This window comes from Pteronotus mesoamericanus, unplaced genomic scaffold (assembly GCF_021234165.1).
Source record: "Pteronotus mesoamericanus isolate MK-2021 breed Mesoamerican mustached bat unplaced genomic scaffold, CSHL_Meso_final contig_78, whole genome shotgun sequence".
In the NCBI taxonomy this organism is placed as follows: domain Eukaryota; kingdom Metazoa; phylum Chordata; class Mammalia; order Chiroptera; family Mormoopidae; genus Pteronotus; species Pteronotus mesoamericanus.
In genome coordinates, this window is record NW_026555258.1 from 19,290,743 (window position 1) to 19,314,779 (window position 24,037).

At 38.3% G+C, this 24,037-nt stretch overlaps 1 pseudogene; it reads right to left on the bottom strand.

Annotated features, from left to right (window-relative positions):
• Positions 1-3,798: 3,798 nt before the first annotated feature.
• Positions 3,799-24,037, bottom strand: part of LOC129079502 (lysine--tRNA ligase-like) — a 40,936-nt pseudogene continuing 20,697 nt past the window's right edge.

The following is a 24,037-nucleotide window of genomic DNA, read 5'->3' on the forward strand; positions in this document are numbered from 1 at the left end:
CCATTGAATTTAGCCACTTAGATGTAATTTATGACCTTGTTAAAAGGCATTCTCAGGGGACAGAAAGACATGAGGTGGGAAAACCGAGTCATATACATCAATTGAGGAGTGAATGGGAAATAACATGGAGACAGTACATGAATATGATTCTCTCAGGAAAAGTAATTATGAAGGGGAGATCTAAGGAAGTTAAGTAGCAGCTGAAGGGAGAGGTTGGATGGAGACAGAGATTATTATATTTTTTAATTTATTGTGAAGGTGTGGTGCAAAGGATTCTGCAGAGGAAAAGGGGTTAAATACGCAGGAGAGCATAGAGGCAATGAATAGTTCAAGGTCTCAAGGAAGGTGGGAGGAGCCAGAGTCCTGCACAGACAATCTGGTAAGGTGTATAGAAGAGCGTGAGGAAGGAATGAGAAGGGGAATTTGTAGGTAGAATGACAAAGAGCTTACTGAGCCCTCATCTGTTGATTTCTTTACAAAGTAGAAGGTGAGGATGAAGAGAATTTAACACAGTTATTCTGAAGAATAAGACAGCACACAGTTTAGGTTGTTCACTAAGAAATTGATAATGATACCTATACACACTAGTGTGATATTTGTTTCTCTCTAGCCCTTCTCGGCTTCCCAAATGACGGATGTTGATTAGGGTTATTTCAGGGGCTGGGGGGAGGAAAGGGTATTTGTTAGTAATATATTAATCCAAGGAAGCAGTGTTCCAGAAAAGAAAATCAAATGTAATGCTAGGAAATAGAGTGGATGTATCAAAAACAGAGATAGTCAGTAAACAGATGATGTTTCTGGTAAGACAAGGAAGGTAGGAAAGTGGCCAGTAGAAGCAAGGACCATAAAGGGAGGGATTAGGTGTTGCAGGTAGGATTAAGCCAGTTTAAGAGTTCACCTTGGAAGGATAGCCCACAACCTGGGGCCATTTGACTTTTATGTAGTTAAGCTCATTTCTCAGAGTACAAACCAGCTCTAAGGCCATTGTTATTGTGCAGGAGAAATGATGAGGTTGTAATAGTGTGAATGGAGAGGAGAGGATGGATAGATTTGAGACAAGTCTGGAAAGGCTTTGCTCATGAAGTCAAATGGAGATCAGATCTCGAACATGAGAAATTGAGTAGAGCTGTGTTGCTGACGTGGGGTATCACTGCCGAGACAGGGAGAGCCTAGAAGTGGAGACCCTGGTGGTGGTGCGGTGCGGGGAGGGTAAGAAAACACTGAGTGAATGTGGAAAGTGGAGTTTTTATCTATATGCTAGCAGGAACTTCCAAAAGGAAAAGCTGTTTACAGAAATGGTCAACGTGTATCCTACATGTCTTGAGCTGCTGGCTGGGTTCCTAAATAGCTGGCTCACTCAAATAGATTGAGGGGAGATATAAAAAGGGGTAAGGTATGGGGCAACTACAAGATGTAGTACAGAAGCTGTGAACCACTGAAAGTTGTTCTCTGCATCTCTAGGCCTGAGGGCTGAAGAGGCAGAGAAGCAGTTACTGGAACCTACAGTAACTACTTCTCTGTGATGCAGAGAGGACTGTGGAGAGAAAAATTAGACCTTTAGGTGAGGGACTCCACCAGCTAATGAAATGCCTTTTATTTCTGGCAGATTCTCATCATTGGCCAAACCCAACAGGAAACTAGAGGGCAAGAAAGCCCATTTATAGAGTTCATAGAAGTCCATTTCTAAAGGCACAACACAGGGGAGAAGTGGACAAATGGATGGATGCCCCTGCTAGCTTCTTTAAGGTGTTCCCGTTTTTCCCAGAAAACAAAGGACACCAGACAAGAGAAGCATGCAAATATTTCCATTCATTGGGACAATTGCTTTTTGATTCATTCAATCAACATGTTACAATTTTCACCCATCTATCCGCTTGTTCCAAAAGACGACTACACTGCTTCTATATCATACCACCACCTTGCCTCTTTGAAATACATCTTCAATACTCTAGAGTGTTACAGAGACTTTTTCAAACTATGGGTCTCCCTTTTTGGCTTTTCCAGACCATGGAACAAAACTATTCTGAGATCTCTAACCTCTTGGTGATATCCCTGAATTCAGTATTTCTTCCTGGTTCATCCAACCCCACTGGCAGCATCAATATATCAGCCTGAAAACCCTATGGAAAATTCTAATATAGCTACAGTTTAAAGACCTGAAGTTCTCACATCTGGTTTAAATAGTACTGAGGGTAGAAGCTCTCCATGTTTTCTACTGGAGATGCCAATTTCATCTGCCACTTGCTAGAAAAAGCTATGGAATGGTTGTTATTCTTGCAGTCTTCATCTACTTTGCCTCAGTCTCTTGCCATGGGCTGTTCATACCCTTAATGATGCCAGAAGGATTTTTAAGTAATTTGAAAAAATGTCCACTAAACATACATTGGAATAGCCAAAATATGAAGTACTAAATTCTGGTGAGGATGTGTAGTAACAAGAACTCTCACACTTTGCTGGTGGGAATGCAAAATGGTGCAGCCATTTTGGAACACAGTTTGTGGTTTCTTATAAAGCTAAACATACTCTTACCATAAAATCTAGCAATTTTACTCCTTGGTATTTATAGAAAAAAAGGTGGAAATTTAAGTACACAAAAGCCTGCACACAGATGTTTATAGCAGCTTTATTCATAATTGCTAAATCTTGGAAGCAACCAAGATGTCCTTCAGTGGGTGAATGAACAAATAAACTATGGCTCATCAAGACAATGAAATATTATACGGTGCTAGAAAGAAATGAGCTATCAAGACATGAAAAGACATTAAGAAACCTTAAATGCATATTGCTAAGTGAAAGAAGCCAGTCTGAAAAGACTACATACTATGTGATCCCGACTATATGACATTTTGGAATGAAAAAACTGTGGATACAATAAAAGGTCAGTGCTTTCCAAGGGCTGGAGGAGTAGGGGGAGAAGAGATGAGTAGACAGAGCAGAGAGGATGTTCAGAGCAATGAGAATACTCTGCATGATATGGTAATGATGGATACAAGTCACTATGCATTTGTCCAAACCCACGTAACGTGCACCACCAAGAGTGAGCCCAAAGGTAAACTACATGTTTTCGGTGAGTATGACGTGTCAATGTAGGTTCGTCCTCGCTAACAATTCTGGGGAGTGACGCTAATAATGGGGGAGCTATGGATATATGTGGACAGGAAGTACAAGGGAAATCCCTGTATCACCTTCTCAACTGTAAGACCAAAACTGCTCTAAAAAATAAACTCTTAAAAATTTATGTAGAAAGTCAAGTACAATGATACTATTCAATTCATGTTTTGATTAAAGTATTTATAAATATTTTAAAAATTGTGACGACAAATGTCAGTTTATGACCAAATATTAATCATAAAAATATCTTTGCAAGGAAGACATTATCCTTAATAGTGAAGTTTTTAAAAAACTCAGTATTTGCACTTCTTTTTATGTTTGTGTGAGGTTGGTAGGAGGCAGGTTCCTGCTCTCCCTACAAAAGCGGAGAAAAGTGAATACATGCTCTTGTGACCCCTGGTTGCTAGATATGGATAACTGACTTAAGCTCAGACCATCAGACGCCCTGGCTGGGACTCTGAATCTGGAACAAGTGACGCAAAGAAGGAGGCAGTTGGGATTCAGTCTAGTAGTAGTGGCATCAAATGTTCAGTGGCAGCCGTGCCAAGAGCAATGTGCCACCATGGCAGTGTCTCAGCAGTATCCAGTGTCCAGGGATGGCAGCCCCGGTGGCTGTGCCCCGGGCGCGGCAGCGAAGCTGTGTCACCCTGACCATGCCGTTCCTCTGCTGAGACTGTGGCGGCAGCGCTAGCCGCCTGACTGCCTCTGGTTCCGGCCTGCACCCTCAGCAGTCCTCCCAGTAAATTCCTCTTCTCCGAACTTAAGCAGGGCCATTCTCTGTTGATTACAACCATAAATGCCTATTTGGTAGGCAAGACGATTAAAACTCTGAAAGGTTAAGTGATATGTCCGAAGTCTTAAAACTGGTAAATGATGGATGCAAATTTCTAATGCAGGTCTGTCTGACTTCTGAGTGTGATTGCTCCCCACTCACATGAACGCCCGTGTGCTGATTGCAGTGGGGAAGCACACGGGTGTATAAATGGTAATGGAAAAAAGTACGATAAAAAAGAAATTAAAAAAGAGAAAATAGAAAAAAAAAGATGAATAGGTTTGACTACGTAAGGTTTTTTAATCTGCCTGGAAAAGCATAGTGACAAAAACCAAATATCAAAATGAAAAAAAAAAAAAAGTTGCTAAGCTATATTTATTAAGCTAAGCTCTCTATATTAAGATATATACCTCAGTATATATTTCACTTGAGTTTTCCTTGCCATATGACAGTGTTGGCCAGTTTTATTTACTTGTTCTTTCTCACTTTCCCGATAGAGCTCTTTTCTGTTTTTCCTGTTCTTTTTATTGTCTCCTTCATAAGATTCTTTTTTTTTCCTATGTAGAATTTAAATCCTGATTTTTCCCAAAGTTAAGTCCTTGGCACCCCTCTATGGACGGTGCGCGCACTCTGGGTGGTTTTAACCCTTTTCCAGAATGAGACACGGTCTATGCATGTATGACTCCTGCCACTCTATCTCTGATTTACATCTCTTTTGAAACCACTTGTCTATCTTGTCACTTGTATGGCTGTCCCATAGACAACTGGATCTCAAAAAATGTTTGATATCCACCCAGAATTAACAATGAGATCTGAAAGGACAGAAAACAGTCAAACTTCGCTTGCTCTCCCCATCACTGCAATGGGCTCCTAAGACATAACGTCCTTTGCAGACACTATCTCCATAATGGTTCTCCACTGTCCTTTTTGAGATAAAATATTTCTGGAAATCAAAATGCCTTCCAGAAACGAACTCTAGTTCCAAATTCCTCTCAGTGAAGGCATTGGTGGGAAAGTTGGAGAATACGTGTTTCCTCTTATTGGTGAGTTCTATGAAAGCAACTACTTCAGACTAGTGACTGGCATATGGAATGCTTTCAATAAATAAGAGTTGAATATAAATTCAGGATTTCTTTCAAGCAGACATAGCTCTAAGTTGACCTGTACATGATTTTCAATATGAAAGCGCCCTTCGGGGTAAGATAGTGTCAGATGAAGAGTTAATCCTATGCAGCCAGATGTATCTTTATTTAAGGCATCTTCTGTTGCTTGCTCCCCTCTCTGCCCCAATCCCTGTTTGGTAGTGGGAAGTTACTGTGGGGAGCTGTGGAAGACAGTTGGGAAGGTATTATGATTTCAGAGCTAATCAAATCTGATTCCAAACTTTTTCCCAAGGCTCTCAAGAACTAGAGTCTACATTTCTACTGCCAAAGTGTCAGTCTTAATTTAAATGACTCCAAAATTCAGGGAAAATTGGTCTTAAGTCCCTTTAACACTAATGCGTGCAATACTAAACTCATCATCTACCCTGAAACCTGGGGATTCCTTTATCTCTTCTTTCTGTGACTACCCGGTCTTCTACTTAGTTTCCCAAGCCATGAAGCTGTGAATCATCCCTGACACCCTCCTTTTACCATAACCCTATATTAATCTGAGTCTTATCAGGTCTATATTTTAAGGCCTTTCTAATTTATCTTTCTCCCTACTCTCACTGCCTATGTTAAGCTCTCTTTAATTTATTGTCTATTTACTGCAGCAGCTCCCTAATGGGTCTCCCTGCCCATCATTTCTCTATACTGATGTCCGAGAGCTCCTTCTAGTATATAAATTTGGTCACATCAGTCTTCTGCTTGGAATGTTTTATAGCTTTCTTCTGTTTTTTCGATAAAGTCCATACTCCCTAGCATGGCAACTTCTGTTCACCTCTCCTCCCTCTTCTCCCATCTTTCCTTACTCACACTCTTTGTTCAAGGCATACTGTAGTGCCTTGAAATCACCATGTTCTTTCTGGTTTCCATAGCTGGAATGCTATGCCCCTGTTTCTTGTTAGCTAACCGTGGCTTGTCCTTCAAGGGTTTCCCTGGTTCTTACTTCCCTGAGAAGTCTCATTGGATGCCCCAGTCTAAGTAGGATGTCTTCTCCACTCTCATTGGAAGCTTCCACTCTGTGCTCACCTCTCTCTTAACTCATAGCACACTGTACAATAGAATTCTTACCTGCTCATGAGTCTCTCACTCTCTCACTCTCTCTCTCTCTCTCTCGCTATCTCTCTCTCTCTCTCTCCACAACCAGCTTACTGATGGCTGTTTTTTATGTCATTCTTCCCTAGGATTCCTGTGCCTGGCAGAGTTCCTGATGTAGCACATGGTACCCATTTTATGATGAAAGCGTGAATAAATGAAGCCATATCCTTCTTTCTCCCTAGGAATTTTTGGCTGTGGTAGTGGATTGTTTTAAATATATTTTTTCAATTACAGTTGACATAGAACATTATATTGGTTTCAGGTGTATAGCCCAGTGATTGGACTTACAAAGTGATCACCCCAATAAATCTAGTACCCATCTGACGCCATACGTAGTTATTACAGTATTATTGACTATATTCCCTAGGCTGTACTTCACATACCTGTGACTGTTCTGTAACTGCCAATTCATACTTCTTAATCCCTTCACCCTTTTCACCCATCACCCCAGTCCCTGTCCTATCTTTCACCCAATGCCCGTCCCCTCTGGCAACCACCGATTCTCTATCTGTGTCTATGAGCCTGTTTCAACTTTGTTTATTTATTTTGTTTCTCAGATTCCACATATCACTTTAATCATATTTGTCTTTCTCTGACTCATTTTACTTAGCATAATACCTCCTGGGTCCATCCTTGTTGTCACAAGTAAGATTTTATTCTTTTTTATTGTCAAGTAATATCCCATTGTATGTGTGTTGGTGGTGGATTCTTTTGATAGAAGAATGACAAATTAAAAGGCATTTCCTTGGTTTGCCCTTTTATGTCTTTTTCCCCCTTTTACAGTAGCATGTAGGGTGTTGAGTCATGCAGAATTGTGTTTTGCAGCTTGGGGAAATGATTGGAGGCATACTCGGTGCTGAAGAGGAAGCAGGACTGGACTTGCATAGTGCTGGACACTTAAAGTCTATACTTTTGGCAGAGAAGAAATGTCATTGTATTTACTCAGTTTGCTAGGGGAAAATGGCGGGCAGGAATTCTGGGCATATTCTCTGCACAGGGACAAAGTGAATTTGACCTGGGGTTCCCGGGCCTTTGCTGTGTGGGAACCTGAGGGTGGTGGTAAACACGCGTCCTTCTCTTATAATAAAACTGGTTTTCTCTCATAATAAAAATGGTACCTGAGCGCCTTGCAAACCTCCCTCCTATAGCCTCATCTCTTCTGCTTCCCGCAATTGTAAACCTCATCCAGATGTTCCTGAGGTATGAGGAGACACAGAGGAGACTACAAATCGTCACCTAAGCCCCTTCCAGGATGACAAGTTAATCCCTATTTCTCACTGCCTGTCTCCTTCCTCCTTCTTCATTATAAAGCCTGGAGTGTTCCAGACTTCTACTATATATTCCTCAAAAAATACCGTGGAAAGGATAAGAAAAGCCTAAACTAGATCATCTCCAAAGGAAAACACCCATCTTACAAGCTTTATTTCTCAGTGTAGTCCTAACCATCAGCACTGTTTATATATCCTGACCATGGCTTAGAAACATACAATTCAATTGAGTTCAGCAGGTCATTGCAGGCCCTATGCCAAGCTCTGGAATCCAAAAGAAACATCAACAACTGCTTCCACTAGGCCATTTGGCAATGTAAGGAGAGAGGCCCTTGGCAGAGCTTGGAGGCCTGCAGAAGGGTCAGAGCAGGCCTCGCCAAGCTGGCCTAACAGCAGAGGGGTGTTCAGGCAGCCTCTACGATGCTCCTCAAATTTGGAATGCCTCATGTTATCCCCTTTCCTTGAGTGTGGTCTGGATTTAATGACTGACTTTAATGAATAAAATACAGCAGAAGTGATGGCGTGTCACTTCCAATATTGGGTTATAAAAGGACTGCCGCTTCATCTAGGGTGTTAAAACAACAGGACTTCGTGAGGCAGAAGGAGGCCAAAATGCTGAAGGCTGGATTAAAAAACAGTTAAGGAGGATAATGTTCTTAATTATGATTTTGGATTTGGATGTGAAGTTTAAGTCTATATGACATCCAACTGAAACTGTCTGCTAAGCAGGTCAGATTTAGGTCTGGAGCTTAGAAAAGAAGTTTGGACTTGAGTATCAATTTGTTAACAGCATGTTAATGTCGATTAATCACGCATGAGACAGCAGAGATTGTCATAAGCAAGTATACGAGGTCTGTCTAGAGAATATCCAGCCATGTAATATGAAAGAGACATTTATTGAAGATGATACGAGAGACAAGAAACATTGTACATTGGACAATGATGCCTCAGTCCCCTGCAAAGTAGGCACCTTTGAGACCTCACCCAGTTCTCCCAGTCGCCATCAGCTGCCCCATCATATTTTCCTGAATCTCCTCAACAGCCTGAAATCTCTTCCCTTTCAAAGGTAACTTTAGTTTTGGGAAAAGCCAGAAGCTGCATGGCGCCAAAGCTGGGCTGTAGTGGGGCTGAGTCACCTGAGCGATTTGGTATTTTGCCAAAAAAAAACTGCATGAGACGGGGTGCGTGAGTGGGTGTGTTTTTGTGATGAAGCTGCCAATCACGAGTTGCCCATATCTGTGGCCTTCTGAATCATCCAAATAGTTTCCGCAGAGGAATGTTCAAACTTCACGCAAAATCTGCTGCAGATTCATTGCTCTATTCCCTCAGTCATTTTGAATGTGACAGCCACACAGTACATGTGCTCGCTCAACGTCATCCACCACCCCCACTGACTAGTAACGGTGATGCCGTCATAGTTCACACATGTACTTTCCACTCTCCTTGGCTGCCAGGTTACATCAATGTTGCACAAACTGTTCTTGTTATATTAACAATGTCTTGACTTTTTCCAGACAGACCTCATACATGGAGCAAAATTGAGAGCCCAGGACTGAACTCCTAGTAATGCCAATGTTTAGAGGCAGTACTGAGGAACAGCACGTTAGTAAGTTAATAAGGCAGAAGAGAGTGAGAAACATCTCTTAGAGAAGTTGAAGGAAGTCAGTGTTGTGGAAAGGAGAAGCAAGTTCCTCAAGGAGGAGGAAGTGGTCAGCTCGGTCAAATGCTGCTGAGGGGGTGAGGGAAGGCGGGAGTGGGGAGTGTCCATCTAATTTAGCCATTGGTGGTTCCTGGTGACCTTGACAGGAATAGTTCAGACTTGCAGATTTTAAGGCTAACATGAGCACGGACATACAAGATGACAGACATTTCACATGATGAATCTTTAGGTGATCTCTGCATTTACTAAATTTCTGTTTGATTTAATTTGATTTATGCAATCCCCATTTCAGAACACTAAAGCATAATATATTTGAACTATTAAGGCCTATTAAAAGTAGCTTTACAAATCGATTCCCAAAATTACTAGCTCTCATTTTGGCCATGGCATCGAAAGATCAGAAAGTAAATACTATCAGCTCTCTCATCTCCTTCCCTGGCAGTAATTGCTGCTTGCATACATGGATTATGAAAATGTTTCTTTATATGATTGAATTCAATCATTTTGAATAAGTCCCGAAGATGCCAGATGCTTCTAAAAGTAACACAGTTCACTTACAGTGACTATGCTGGATAAGTAAGGCCTCAGGAAGTGTGTAGTAATGGGAATGCAGCCTGGAAAAGAATTTCTCAGTTTTGAAAATATACCACCTCAGGGAAAGAAAATCCTCAGTTTAGCCCCTCAACAGCTCAGCAGCTCAACAGTGCAAAATAACACTAGGAAAATTATGCTGCACACTGAAGCAGCAGGACGCGGTCCATTTATTCACAGCCTATTTTTGCAGTGATCTTGTGGCGCTATGCAAGGATTAATAAATATGGTTTATGCATAACTCTGACACTCTCAGGAGACTTAATTGAATAAAAATATAAACCCACAGATAAGTCTTATTTTTGTAATGTTCTGGTAATTCCCAGGATTAGGGCAGGCAGAACAACCATGCTTCTGGGTCTTTCTCAGAGCCTGGGTGTGTGGCCTATTGACCGGCCAAGAGGTTGCCTTATGTTCGCCCAGGGCAGGGGCCTGAGGGAACCATGCTGATTCAGTAGAGTCGTTGCGATTTTGAGCTGTGATTTGCACAGGCCTTTATGTGTTATTATAATACGTATTCAAGGAGTCGTTTTCTGTGGTTTTTCTATCTTCATGAGTGAAGTACGATTGTTGAGATGTTTCTTTGGCAATGGTCTGATACAACAGTTGTTGGCTGTGTCTCTCTAGATTAGGAAATATTTGAGGGCTGTGATAACTGACATGATTTTTAGGCACCCTTAGTTCTCTCATACCTTCTTTTTAAAAATCTTCTCCTGATTTCAGCCATTCATTGTGAAAAATAAGAACAGAACAACTATAATACACTGAGAACAATAAAAAGCAATAGTCATCCATTTAACAACAGTACCCAAACTTAGAAAACAAACACTGTCACCATGTTTGTACATTTATTTCACAACTTCCTTCATATTAAATATATAGAAAATATATGGTAAGTAAAATTTGATGCATACTGCACATGGTTTTGTGTACATTACTACTATCACTGATAATCACACATTTTATTTTAATATACAGATATACTATTATCTGTGTAATCACTTATCCATTTTAGTTATTTCTGATTTCTAATCATTAGGAATAAACTGTCAGCCTTTCATCAATTACATTTCATCTGATCTTTTCATTATGACCTTCAGATAAATATATATGGAATTACTGAGTCAAAGTGTGTGAATGTTTATGAGGCACCTAGCATGTCTTTCCAAATTTCCCTCTAGATATTTTCACCAAAATATACTCTATGATGACATTATCATTTGTGAATGATATCTATCTATGATAATTTGATGGCTTAAAAGTATCATGTGTGATTTTGTTGTTAGTGTGAAATGTAACCTTTTGCAATATATGTATTTGCCTTTAATACTTCTTTTTTTGTAAATTTTATGAGTTTGTTCTCAGTCTATATTCCCTCTAGGATGTTTGTCGTTTTCTTATTTAATTTATATTACCTTTATATTTTAAGACCTTTAAGTATTATACATGCTGCCAAACTTTTCCTTGTTCAGTTTGTCTTTTACGACTGAAAACAAGATTTTACTTTTTATTACATCTAAACTTTCAGGCTTTTTTTCTTATGTTCTCTCCCTAGCCCCAGCTTTTATAATCATACAGGCTCTCTAGATTGTCAGAAAAGATGATATTCACCTCTATTTTCTTCTAGGCCATCTAGGAGTTTATTATTTTTACATTCAAATTTTCAATCAATCCAGAATTATTCTTAGCATATCATGGAAAGTAGAAATACGTCATTATGTTTTTAATTATCAATTGTTCCAGCAGAATTTATTGAATTACTTTTTATTTGTTCCATTGATCTAAAATCTCATCTTTTTAGTAAATTCTATCTTTTACAACAATAACATGGTGGGGCAGAGAAAGGCAAAAATGAATTACCTTGAGTGACAGCTAAGATGACTGCACAGAGCACTGTGTTAAAACATATTCTGGAGCAACTGCAAGATCCGATTGGTGTGCCATGATTGATTACTGATGTCTTCTGTGAGCACACGAGCGAGAGGGTAATACTAAAGATGTTTTATATCTATACATTGTGCTTCATGAATGTCTGTCTCTTCTTGACCTGCTACCACATATTGTAGCTTTATATGTCTGATAATATAGCCCCAATATACATGAAGGAAAAATTTATAGAATTGCTATGAGAAGTCAGCAAAACGACAGCCACTGTAGAAGATTTTAACACATCTCTCTAAAATTGATAATTCAAAGGAAAAATGATAGATTTTTCCCCAGCTTTTATAATTGACAAGTAAAATTGTAAGATATTTAAGGTGTACAATGTAATTATTTGATATATGCATATATTGCGAAAGGATTCCCACAAACAAGTTGAATAGCACATTCATCGCCTGACATTTACCTTTTTTTTTCAGTGAGAATGCTTAAGATCTAATCTCTTGGAATTTCAATATAGTATTATTAACTATAGTTATCATGTTATACATTAGGTTCTCAGAACTTATTAATCTTATAACTGAAAGTTTATATGCTCCTTTTACCAGTCTCTCGCCAATGTGTCCCCCAACTCTGCCAGCCCTGTCATTGGCAACTGCCATTCAACTTCCAGTTTCTATGAGTTTCACTTTTGTTTTCATATTCCACATATAAGTGATACCATACAGTATCATCTTTCTCTGTCTGGTTTATCTCATTTAGCATAATGTCCTTTAGTTTCATACATATTGTCACAAATGGCTGGATTTCCTTCTTTTTAAAGACTGAATAATATTCCATTGTATGTACATGCCACATTTTTCAAATCAATTTATTTGTTAATGAATACTTGGGTTGTTTTCATATCTTGGGTATTCTTAATGATATTACAATAAATATGGGATAGTGATTTTGTTTCCTTTGGTTATATACCTAGAGATGGAATTGCTGGATGATATGGTAGTTTTAATTTCCTGAGGAAACTCCACACTGTTTTTCATAATGGCTGCACCAATTTACATTCTTACCAACAGTGCATAAGAGTTCCCTTTGGTTCACATTCTTGCCAATACCTGTCTTTTCAATGATAGTCATTCCAACAGATGTGAACTAATATCTCACTGTGTTTTTTTGATTTGCATTTCCCTAATGACTAGTGATTCTGAGCATCTTTTCATGTGTCTGTTGGCCATTTGTATGCTTTCTTTGGAAAAAATGTCTATTCAGATTGTCTGCCCATTTTTAAGTTGAATTGTTTGAGGGTTTTTGGCTATTGAGTTCTGTGTGTTCTTTATATATTGGATATTAATTCCTTATCAGATTTTCAATTTGCAAATAGTTACTTACATCCCACAGGCTGCCTTTTTATTTCGATGTTGGTTTCCTCTGCTGTGCAGAAACTTTTTAACGTGTTTATTTTGGTTTTGTTGCCTTTGGTGTTAAATTTTTAAAAAATCATCACCAAAACTAATATGGGAGATTTTCTCTTACGTTTTTTCTAGTATTTTTATAGTTTCAGGTCCTGAATTTAAGTCTTAAATAAACTTTCAGTTGATTTCTGTGTATTGGTCCAATTTCATTCTTTTATATCTGGCTATTCAGTTTTCTTAACACAATTGATTGAAAAGACTATCTTTCCCCCTTTGTGTATTCTTGGTAAATTTGTGGAAAATTGGTTGACTATATATGCATAGATTTACTTATGGGCTCTCTATTTTGGTCCACTGATCTATGTGTCTAATTTTATGCCAATACCATACTTTTTTATTACTATAGTTTTGTAATATAGTTTTAAATCAGGAAAAATGATGTCGCCAGCTTTTTTTTTTTTTTTTTTTTTTTTTGCTGAAGATTACTTTAATTATTTGGGGCCTTCTGTAATTCTATATAAATTTTAGGGATGTTTCCTCTATTTCTGTGAAAAATGTTATTGGAATTTTAACAGATTGCATTGGATCTGTAGATTGCTTTGGATAATATGAACATTTGATTCTTTTTTCCCCCCAATCCATGAGCATGAGATTTTTTTCCCCATTTATTTGTGTCTTCAATTTCTTTCACCAATGTTTTACTTTAGATTTTGTTTATTTGTTTTTGTAGGGACAAATTCAGCAACAGATGAATAATTGTGCAAGATCTTTGAGTTTGGTCCAAGTCTAGATTCAGTGCATTGCTTTACTCTGTGGGGTATTCATATGGACACAGACTAAAATCCTGTTTTGTGGACTAAAAACATCAGAATTCTTATGTGAGAGAATAAGTTGAGGATTCCAAACAGTAAGAAGATGGACAAATTAAGTGTCAATATAAAAAAGCACATCAGAAAAGCCTAGTTTGAGGTTTAACACCACAATGGCCTTAAAGATAGAGAAATGATAGGCTTTAACATAAATGTATTTTAACTTCCAGTAAAATTACTCAATTGTGCATGAACATAAGCTCTTTGAATATAGCAGTTGCAGCTAATGATTGAAGGGCACACTTTATGTGTATATAGGATGAGGAAAAATCACTGTTTCAGTCCTTGCTTACTCTGTCCCAGTCACTGTTCCAAGTATTTTATATCCATTAACTTATTTAATCCTCATTAGGATGTTATGAGGCAGGCTCTCTCACTGTCCTCCTTTACAGATGAGGAACTTTATTTTGTAATTTGCTTAAGCCCATGCAGTTATTAAGGGGCACAGCCAGGATTTCAATTGAGGGATCCTGAATCCAGCCCCTGTGCTCTCAGCCACTACCCCATGCACTCCCGGGTGAGCATTCATTTATTCATTTAAGAAGTATGTACTGAATGTTGGCAGATGTGCCAGGCACCATGCTTGGTATTGAGAACCCTGTGGAACGCCGAAAAAACACGGTGCCTTCTCTGCTGGAGCTTATAGTCCAAAGGGAGACATAATTTAGAGCAACAGTTAAATACGTAAGTACTAATTGAGGTAAGTGCTATAAAGGGAAATTACAGCATTCTCTAGAGCATACAGTGGGGGCCCTTGCTTAGATCAGAAGACCAGAAAAGGTCTCTCTTAAGAAAGTGATAATTAAACTAAGATTAAATGGATTAGTAAAAGTTAGTGAAGAATGGGGAAAGAATGTACCAGCCTTTGGGAAGAGTAAGCAAAGTGTCTTTAATCCCTTTGATAAGACCTCATAGGAAGGGGAACCTACCAGACTCTCAGTGCCATGAAAGTTTCTTCGTGTCCCCTCGTTCTGACTTTATGTCCACTAAACAATCTTACTATAATCTGGCTTCACATATAGTTTAACAATATAAAGAGAATATGCTGTTTGTGCAGACTTGTAGTATTTTGATCATTACGAGGGTTCTTTCTTAGGACAAACTAATAAACTCACACCGATATTAACCTCCAATACATTCTCTTCTTGCTACCATATTTGTCAATCAAAACAGAAGACCAAATCCTCAAATGGCATGACCTGCATTCCAACTTGAGTTCTTGCCAGCTCCGAACCTGCCTTTTCTTTGACACTTGAAATGCTTACGTCTCATTCCACTTGTTTATGAGGTTGTATTAATACGTAATATTTGATAACGATGAATCCTTTAAGAAAAAAATGAAAAAATAGATTTAGTGAGCACATGATCCATGATTATTTTAATTAGTTTTACTGAAAAGAAAGTCCATCTGGAAAAGAATCTGAATGAAATCATGTTTTGAATATTTAGGGAATCAAACAGAAACCATCTTGTCTCAGCAGTCATGTGCTGAGTGAGTAATGCTGGTATTCTTTTACGAGATTGTTTTAGTATAAAACTGTAGTAAATTGTGCTAGTTAGTGTTTCCCCACTACAAGCATGGAAACGAGACTTACTCATAATATTTATTTCTTCTCCAGAGTGCCTTTGCAGACCTGAAACATCTGAACTAACAAAAGGCCTCCAACTTATAATACAACACAGCTGTTCTGAGGATTGCGTGCGTGCATATGTGTGCGCGATGGGGAGGGGATTTCCTTGTATTTATTCATTTATGTGCCCTCTGGAGAAGGGGCAAGTTTAGTCCAACTGGAATTCTAAGTGCCTTTTACTGGGCATTTGTTAGATGTAAAAAGTTGGCTCATGTCAAAAGTATCTTCCAGGCAGTGTGCAGCTGAGAGCCATAAAAGACAAGATTGTATATTGTTTAGGATTAGTGTTGCTAATGGGTTGCATTTCACAGTGAACAATTAGTCTTTCTATCAATGCAGAATAGTGCATTTATTATGAAGAAATGGGAATTATATAGAAATTCTTATAAAAATGCCTTTAGTTATTTACTATTAGTAATTATTTGCAATCAATAAGTTAACCTCCAATACATGCACTATGCTTTTAATGGAGCGTAAGTAAAAATGGTTATCAGCTCAATAACCCATCTTTTTCTTTATTTTTCACATTTGTCCTCCTAAATTCGTGGAACAAAGCATGAGAGATCTTAAATGTTATCAATTTAAGAACAATGTAGAAGATCTAAAGAAACTTCCCTTCTTGACTTTTCTCTTTTCCAAATCTGTCCATTTATTTCACTAGTGAATGTGACCCTAGGGAAAGAGTAATGAGTAAATCTCTATCATAGAACTCCCAGTCCGGCTAGGGATATGGGTGAATACACCAGCAATTTCGAAGAGTGCAATAAGTGGTAGAGAGGCATGTTTAGAGCACTCTAAAGAGAGTATGGGCACTCTAAGGAGTCAGGACAATGGTGAGGACAGCCTAAGATGACTGCCCAGAGAGGGTAGCATTTGAGCTGAGCAATTTTTAACTACGCAAATGGTAGAGTAAGGAGAAGTCTCTTCAAGGTGCGGGGATAAGAGAAAAATGTGCTATTTCTCTTCTTGCCTGATTCATTTTTGCCTCATACCTTTCTATGAATGCCAAGAGAAAGTAATGAGGCAATAATTCAAAGAAAGAGGTGAAATAAAATATAAAAAGAGCAAATGCAGATCATGTTGCTGAGTGGGAAGGTGGTTACCTGATGCTAGACAACAGATGTCTAGCCTTTCCCTTCCTAGTAACTAGTGAAATCAGGCAAGAAATGGAGAAACAATTGCATTCATATAGAAAACTAGGGAAGGGTACCGTCCAAATGCTAGGATTCCTGTTGATTACAGGACACATGGGACCTGTTTAAAGAAGGTTAATCAAGACTGGTTTGCAAATCCCTAGCCTTAGAAATTAGAAGAAATTATGAATGCTGTAAACATACTTTAGTTTATATGGTCTAGAGCTTGAGTTGGAAATGGACCATCAGATCATAGGAAAGCCCTCCTCCTGAAGGGCCTTGGCAGCTGCTGATCACCAGACTTCTGTAGTATATGTGCCTGGGGGGAGCCCAACAGGATTCAAGTGTAGCTACACTGAGAGGTCTGGGCCATGGATGGCTTATCAAGTCCCTGGCTGCTGGCAATGATGGCACTGGAAAACTTTTGTCAGGCTTAGGTTGTTAACTGTTCTGAGTATTAAAATTGGGGGTGGGCAGAGGTGGGGAATGGTCTCCCAAAGGTGGCACATTTACATCAGGTTTCTATGGCTTATGCTGCCCCAGGCATGGAGTCCAGTCATACAGGATGTGGCATCCGGTATATAAGTCTTGAGAGACAGAGATGAGAAACTCTCCAGAACAGAGACTTGCTTGCCAGGACTGCCCACTCCCCCAAATCCCTCAGTGCTCAATTTGGGCTACTAGGTCAAGCAGCCAGTGATCAGTCTCCCTCATGGAAATCCAGGAGAATCCAAGGACTTATTGCTTGGCAGATATACCAAGCCTTTATCAAAAGAAGGAATAAACAGAAGATATTTCTTTCCCCCACAAATGGGGAGAGAAACAGACTTTAAGAAATATCCTTTAAAAAAATCAATCACTGCATAAAACAAAAACAGGTTTTCATTATATAAGAAATAAATATTCAAAATGTTGAAATTTCACATATAGAAATCCATTATTGATATATTTGTGTCTGTTTTCTTATTTTCTCCTTTTTTTTTTTCTCTGCTACCCAACACTCAGGCTCTCTGCCCTCCCACTCTCAGAGTCTTGCTAAGGAGTCAAGGCCCTGCCTTACACTTAAGAAACTCAAGTTTCCAGACTCTTCCCAAATGCCTCCAAACCTGGAATCAGACAATCAGGTGCTTCTGACCAAGACTCAGCATCCTGAATGAGTCCGCAAAAGACAAAAAAGCCCTTTAGAATTCATTCACGGTCATGGTGCTATGGCAGAGAATGGGCCCCACCAATCACACGCTACATCTGTTTAAGCCTCTGTTAGACAACAGCAGGGTCCAGGACGGAGTGCTGGTGCCAAGAGCCCAGCTACACCCAGAGCATGAGTTTGACACAGTGTCTCCTGCCTAACTTTCCCTTGGTTTTCATCCATTTTCAAGTTTGATTCTCTAGTATTCCTATTGATTCTCTGAGCTTCACCACATTCTTCCAGTAATTACCTTCCAGCCTAAATTAGGCAGAGCTGGTGTTCTTTGGTGCCACCTAGTATAAACAGATCAAGATTTTGTTTTAAAGCTTTGCCTGAGGAAGAGATATTTTCCCTCTCTCATGGGTATTTAGGCTTTTCACAGATGCAAAAATGTGAAAAGTGATTGTTATAACCCATGAAAGTTCTCTGTTGGGATCTCCTCCCAAGGAAATGCCCTATTGATTGGTGCTCAGCTACCCTCCGCTGTTTGTGCCTGTCCTGATTGCTGTCTTGCTTCCCCAAAACAGACCTCCTAGATGATATCTGTTCTTTCAACATACTCCTTGCTCCCAGCCGCCTTCTGCATTCTAGGTTGATGCTATATTCCTCTTATTGGAGTAGAAACCCTAGTTCCAACAGTTTTCATCATCATGACTTAAATGCTGGGCCCGGGGCTACACCTCATAGCACAATCAGGTTAAAAGTGTGACCTCATTAATTGTGTGGTACAAGTAGATTTAATTCTCTTTTTGAATACAAGCCAACTGTATCTCTCACAAATGGGTGCCATAAAAGCTTTAGCAAGACCTTCTCATGGCTGCAAGAGAGACATGCCTGATTTATGATTTCTTGATAGCACTTAACATTTTATTTGGATTTAGAGATAACTCTAGACACATCAATCAAGCAAACTGTTTGCAAATCTTTCTTCTCAGCTGTTCCTGGTGCCAGATTGTCTAACAAATAGAGGCTTAAATAGATGTAATTTGTGATTGGTGGAGACCATTCTCTGTCATGCAACAGGCCAGCTGGTAACACAACCCACAGTCTAGGCCATGGCCCAAGTCACAGGCAGTAGGTTTCCCACTCCTCAAACACATGGAAATGTTTAAATATCACACTTATAAAATAATTAGAGTTTATTGTAAGAAATTAATTTAAACATTTGTTTTCAAACCTGATAGTTGAAAATGGTATCTTTTACTGTACATGTATTTATATAATTAGATCACGCAAAGTAAAACTGTCTTTACCCAATTAAAAAATATGTGTCGCTATCATATTTAAAAAATAGAACTTTGGCAAAAGAATCAACAGGATGTTTAATTGACAATCCAGAGACATGACATAAACTAATATGTATGTAAACACACATGCATATATATGCACATATACATAGCATATATGTATTTACAAGACCTGTCCAGACAGTATCTAGCCAATACACAAAAATAAAGACATATATTGAAGAAGATACAAGAAACACTCTACATAGGACAATGATGCCTCAGTCCCCTTGAGGGTAAGCACAATGGGATCTCACACAGTTCTCCCAATCACCATCGGCTGCCCTGTCATATTTTCCTGAAGCTCATTGACAGGCTGAAATCTCTCCCTTTCAAATGTGATTTTAGTTTTGGGAAAAGCCAGAAGTCACATGGTGCCAAATCTGGGCTGAGTCACGTGGGTGATTTCAGGTTTGGTAAAAAAGTTCTGCATGAGATATGATGCATGAGTGGGCGCGTTGTCGTGATGAAGCTGCCAATCACCAGCTGCACATAGCTACGGCCTTCTGAATCATCTACATAGTTTCTGCAGAGGAATGTTCAAGCTTCACACGAAATTTGATGCAAACTTGTTTTTTCACTTGCTCAGTCCTTTTGAATGCGCCAGCCACACAGTACACATGCTCACTCAACAGTGTCCACTGCCCCCACTGCTTAGCACTGTGAAGTAGTCATTGTTCACTTGTTTGCATTCCAGTCCACTCTCCTTGGCTGCCAGGTTACATCGATGTCATGCAAACTATTCTTGTTATATTAACAAAGGCTAGATTTTTTCCAGACAGACCTTGTATACAGGGGTTGACAAAAGTAGTTTAACAGTTGTGAGTATGAAAAACACCATTTATTTTTGTATTATTAATTAATTTTTGTGTTATTTTCCATGTGAACAACTGTAAACCCACTTTTGTCAACCCTCATATATGTATGTGCATATATGTATGTGTATATGTATACACTTGCATAAACATATATACACATAGTGTACATATCTGCTATATGATAAAGTGATTGTAATTTTGTGAAAGATTATTTTTAAAAGTTGTGCCAGAATGTTTTCTTAATTATTTAGAAAAAGAAATCTTCACATCATGTACGCAACCTAATTTCAAACGGATTTAAGTAACATATAAAGCCAAACTATGTAATAGCTGGATAAAAATATAGATGAATCTGAAAGATGTTAGCATGGGAAAACATTTTCTAAGGATAAAAGCAATGTAAGAAATAAAGTAAGGCAGCAATCATTTGACTTCACAAAAATTTTGAAGTATTTCTTTAAGAAGCAAATCCCAAATTATTGGAATTCAGAGATCCAATAAGTAATACCCTTCTACTCTATTCAACTTCTGAGCCAATGGGAAAATAAAGGAAATAAGTCCATAGGTGGAGGACACAATATTATCTTTACTATAATTAAACTAATGTTGAAGATTATTGTTGGATAGTGGTAGATGGCAAAGTTACTGATCTAGAGACCCTGAATTAGGCAGATATTAGGCCTAAGTGGGATCTACCTCTGATAAATTTATAGCATGAAAGAGCAGAATAAAATTTGTCCTCTTTGCCTAACTGAGGGTAAGTTTGCTTCCAAACTAGAAAATATTTGAAATGGGTGTTGGGCTTGCTATGCCTCATTTCTTCTCCCAAAACTTATTTGCATTATGGTGCTTCTTCTTTTTCAGAAAGAAGTGATAATAAGGTCAGAAAATGTCCAGCAATCTTATGCAAATGAAATTCACACATAAACACCAAGGATGAGGTAGGACCATTTTCTGTGCAACAGAAATTAAGTGTGAATATTTGTTACAGAAATTGTAATTGATTACCAGCTATAGTGCACAAAGAGCTTGTATAAACTATTAAGAAAAATTCCAACAGAAAATCAACAAAGAACAAAAAAAATTTACAGAATTACAAATACATAATAAAATTACCTAAATCTTTGAAAATCGGTATTCAAAGAAACACAAATAATGGACATTAATGTGAATATAAAGTTTCTTAAAGTTATTCCATCGTAGGAGATGAGGAGAGAAGAGCAGGGTTTATTAGGTTCTGTGTAGCTGGTATCATTATAATAAAGCACAAGCAATGACCTTGTACCAATCAGCCACTGGTAACTAGAAGAATGTCTTAATCCCTAATGTTATAAGCTTTATCTCATCAAGGAGTTCATCAAATGCCGCAGTAAGAATTGGTTCCCTGTTTCTAATTAGCAAATTGTAGAAGACTGTTAGTTGATGAGCAGCATTCCTATACTATGCTCCTCACTTGAACCCTAACTTGCTTTGATCCAGTCTCTATGGCAAATGGTGAGAGGACTCTACACGTGCTCAAGGCTAGAAAGACAGACAAAATTGCGGGAGAGTGCTGAACGGGGTGGTGGAAAGGTAGAAAGTGGGGTTGGTGAAGTGGAGGGCTGTATGCAGTTAGGACATAGAAGTTTATTTAGATGATACATTCACGTAGCACCTGACTCCTTGCCTCCTTAACCAGCCACATTTATCCCAGAGAGAATGCCCCAGTTTAAATTTCTGTAGATAGCACAGGGCCTAAGCAGAATAAAATATGATGCCTTTAAATTTGGAAAATTACATTTTCTAAGGATAGTTATTGCTATTGGTGACATGGATGGCTACTCATACACAAAACATGGTTGTATAAATTAATTGAAAATGTTATCAAAATTTCTTTCAACCCACTAATACCACATTCAGGACTCCATCCAAGGCAGAGCTATAGAAGATATTCACATCTATGTGATATACAGGGTCCAGCAGAAGTAAAGCTGGCTTGAGTGTGGTTGGTAGGGTAATAATATAGATGTCATAATTTATAGTTTTAATTTGAACATTTCACCTAAAATGTCATATGGTGTGCTTGAGTATAATATTGTTATGTTACAGATACACATGCTCATGATTTTGTAACAAAAGATTTTATAATTAAAAAGGTATTATTTGTGCTGAGTCCAGTACAATAGCCCCCCCCCAAAGTAAAAATGGCCTAAAGGCATCAAAGGGAAATATTTTCAAATTATAGGATATTGGTAGAATATAATGTTATGCAGATGTGTTAAAAATTACATTTTTAGAATTTAAGACTATTGGATTTCGTTCATTAAATTTTTTAAGTATAAGAATAAAATTTGCTTCTATACTATGGCTTCCAAGATGCATATATGTAAAAGGAGAAAATAGATGGAAATGTTAAGATTTTTTTCTCTAGGTGGAATTACAAATGATTTTTTTTCTTTATACCTTTTTATACTCCCCAAATTACTCACTACAATTCTGTATTATTTTTAATATACATATGCATATATAATTTTATAAATAAACAATATCTTTTTCCAAAAAATTTATTTTATTTTTGTAAATTTTGTAAAATTTATAAATAAATAAATTATTTATTTTAGAGAAGGGAAGCGAGGGAGAAAAAGAGGGAGAGAAACATCAATGTGTGGTTGCATCTCATGTGCCCACTGCTGGGGACTTGGCCTGCAACCCATGCATGTGCCTTACACTGAGAATGGAACCAACAACCCTTTGGTTCGCGGGCCAGAGCTCAGTCCACTGAGCCACACCAGCCAGGGCTAAATAAGCAATATCTTTAATGTTAACATTTATAATAGATAACTGTATATATTAATAGATATAGATAGAATAATAGATAACTATATATTATTCGTGTGCTCATCAGTTCTTATGTATCTCAAAATCGTTTTATGAATGTTGATTTATTTTTCTACTGAGTGAAATACTTTTCCTTTTTTTTCAAGAAGGGCACGTATTGGGTATGTTTTCCAAGGTGTTGTAGAATCAAAGACTATCTACTCAAGGCTCTACGGGTAAAAGACAATATATTGTCTTTTACATATATATGTGTAAAATATATATACATATATGTGTAATATATATATTTAATGTTCACATTTATGGAATGGAATGCAGACTATTCTTCACTGTTGTCTGACAGTCTGTTTTCTGACTCGGGTAGTCATTATCCATAAGATAATTAGTGTGTTACCCATGAGTGATTCTTTTTAAGTCCTACCTTTTCTGTTCTGCAAGGCTTGATTTATTGTTTGCAAATCTCTGGTGAAAAGACTACTATAGTCCCAGGATCAGGATAACTAGATATAAGACATCACAGGCCAGGTATGAACTACTGCTGTGCAAACCAATCCTTTGATTTTGCTAATGTAACTCCCCGCCAAGTGGTTTGCATTGCATTTGCCTTCTCAACACAGCGCCACCTCCGTTGTAGAAGAATCCTTTATTCTTCTAAGCCAAACCAGCAGACAGGGAGAAGTAGGGTTATTTTGTCAACAAATTGGCAATTTTTTTTTCTTTCAACTCTACCCTGTCATGTGGTATCTATTATATTCATTGAATGTCCCCAGGGTGTGTATGTGCGTGTGTGGGGGAGGGGGGGTGGTTTGCATTGAATTCACAGCTGCGTCTAGTCAATTACCCCCATATTTGCTATTATCTTTTTCTTGCACCAGTCCCTTCAATAAGGCACCTTGCCAAACCTCAATTTTAAGAGCCCATCGTCACTGTCACTGCTTCTATTGCTAGCTGTAACAATGTCACCAGGTCTGCCAAACGGACTGTCTCTAATACTCCCTAAGCTGTCAAAACAATCTCCACTGTGGTCGCCCAGGTGATGCACTGGGCACCCCAGCCACAGGGCACCAAGCGATGATGCTGTGTCACTCACTATCGTCTTACAGAGTTTTAAAGGAAATCAACACTTTCTGTTTTTATTTGCAGGCTTCCCTCCCTCTAGCTTGGTTGTGGAAGTAAAACCATAAACTCAGATTTTTTTATTGAACGAGTTTGAATCCTAGCTGTCTTACCTTGGGCAAGTTAACTTAATCTGTTTTCTCATTTCTAAAATATTGTAGTAGTAGTAGTAGTAGTAGTAGTAGTAGTAGTAGTAGTAGTAGTAGTAGTAGTAATGCCTACACATTGAATATTTTGAGGGTA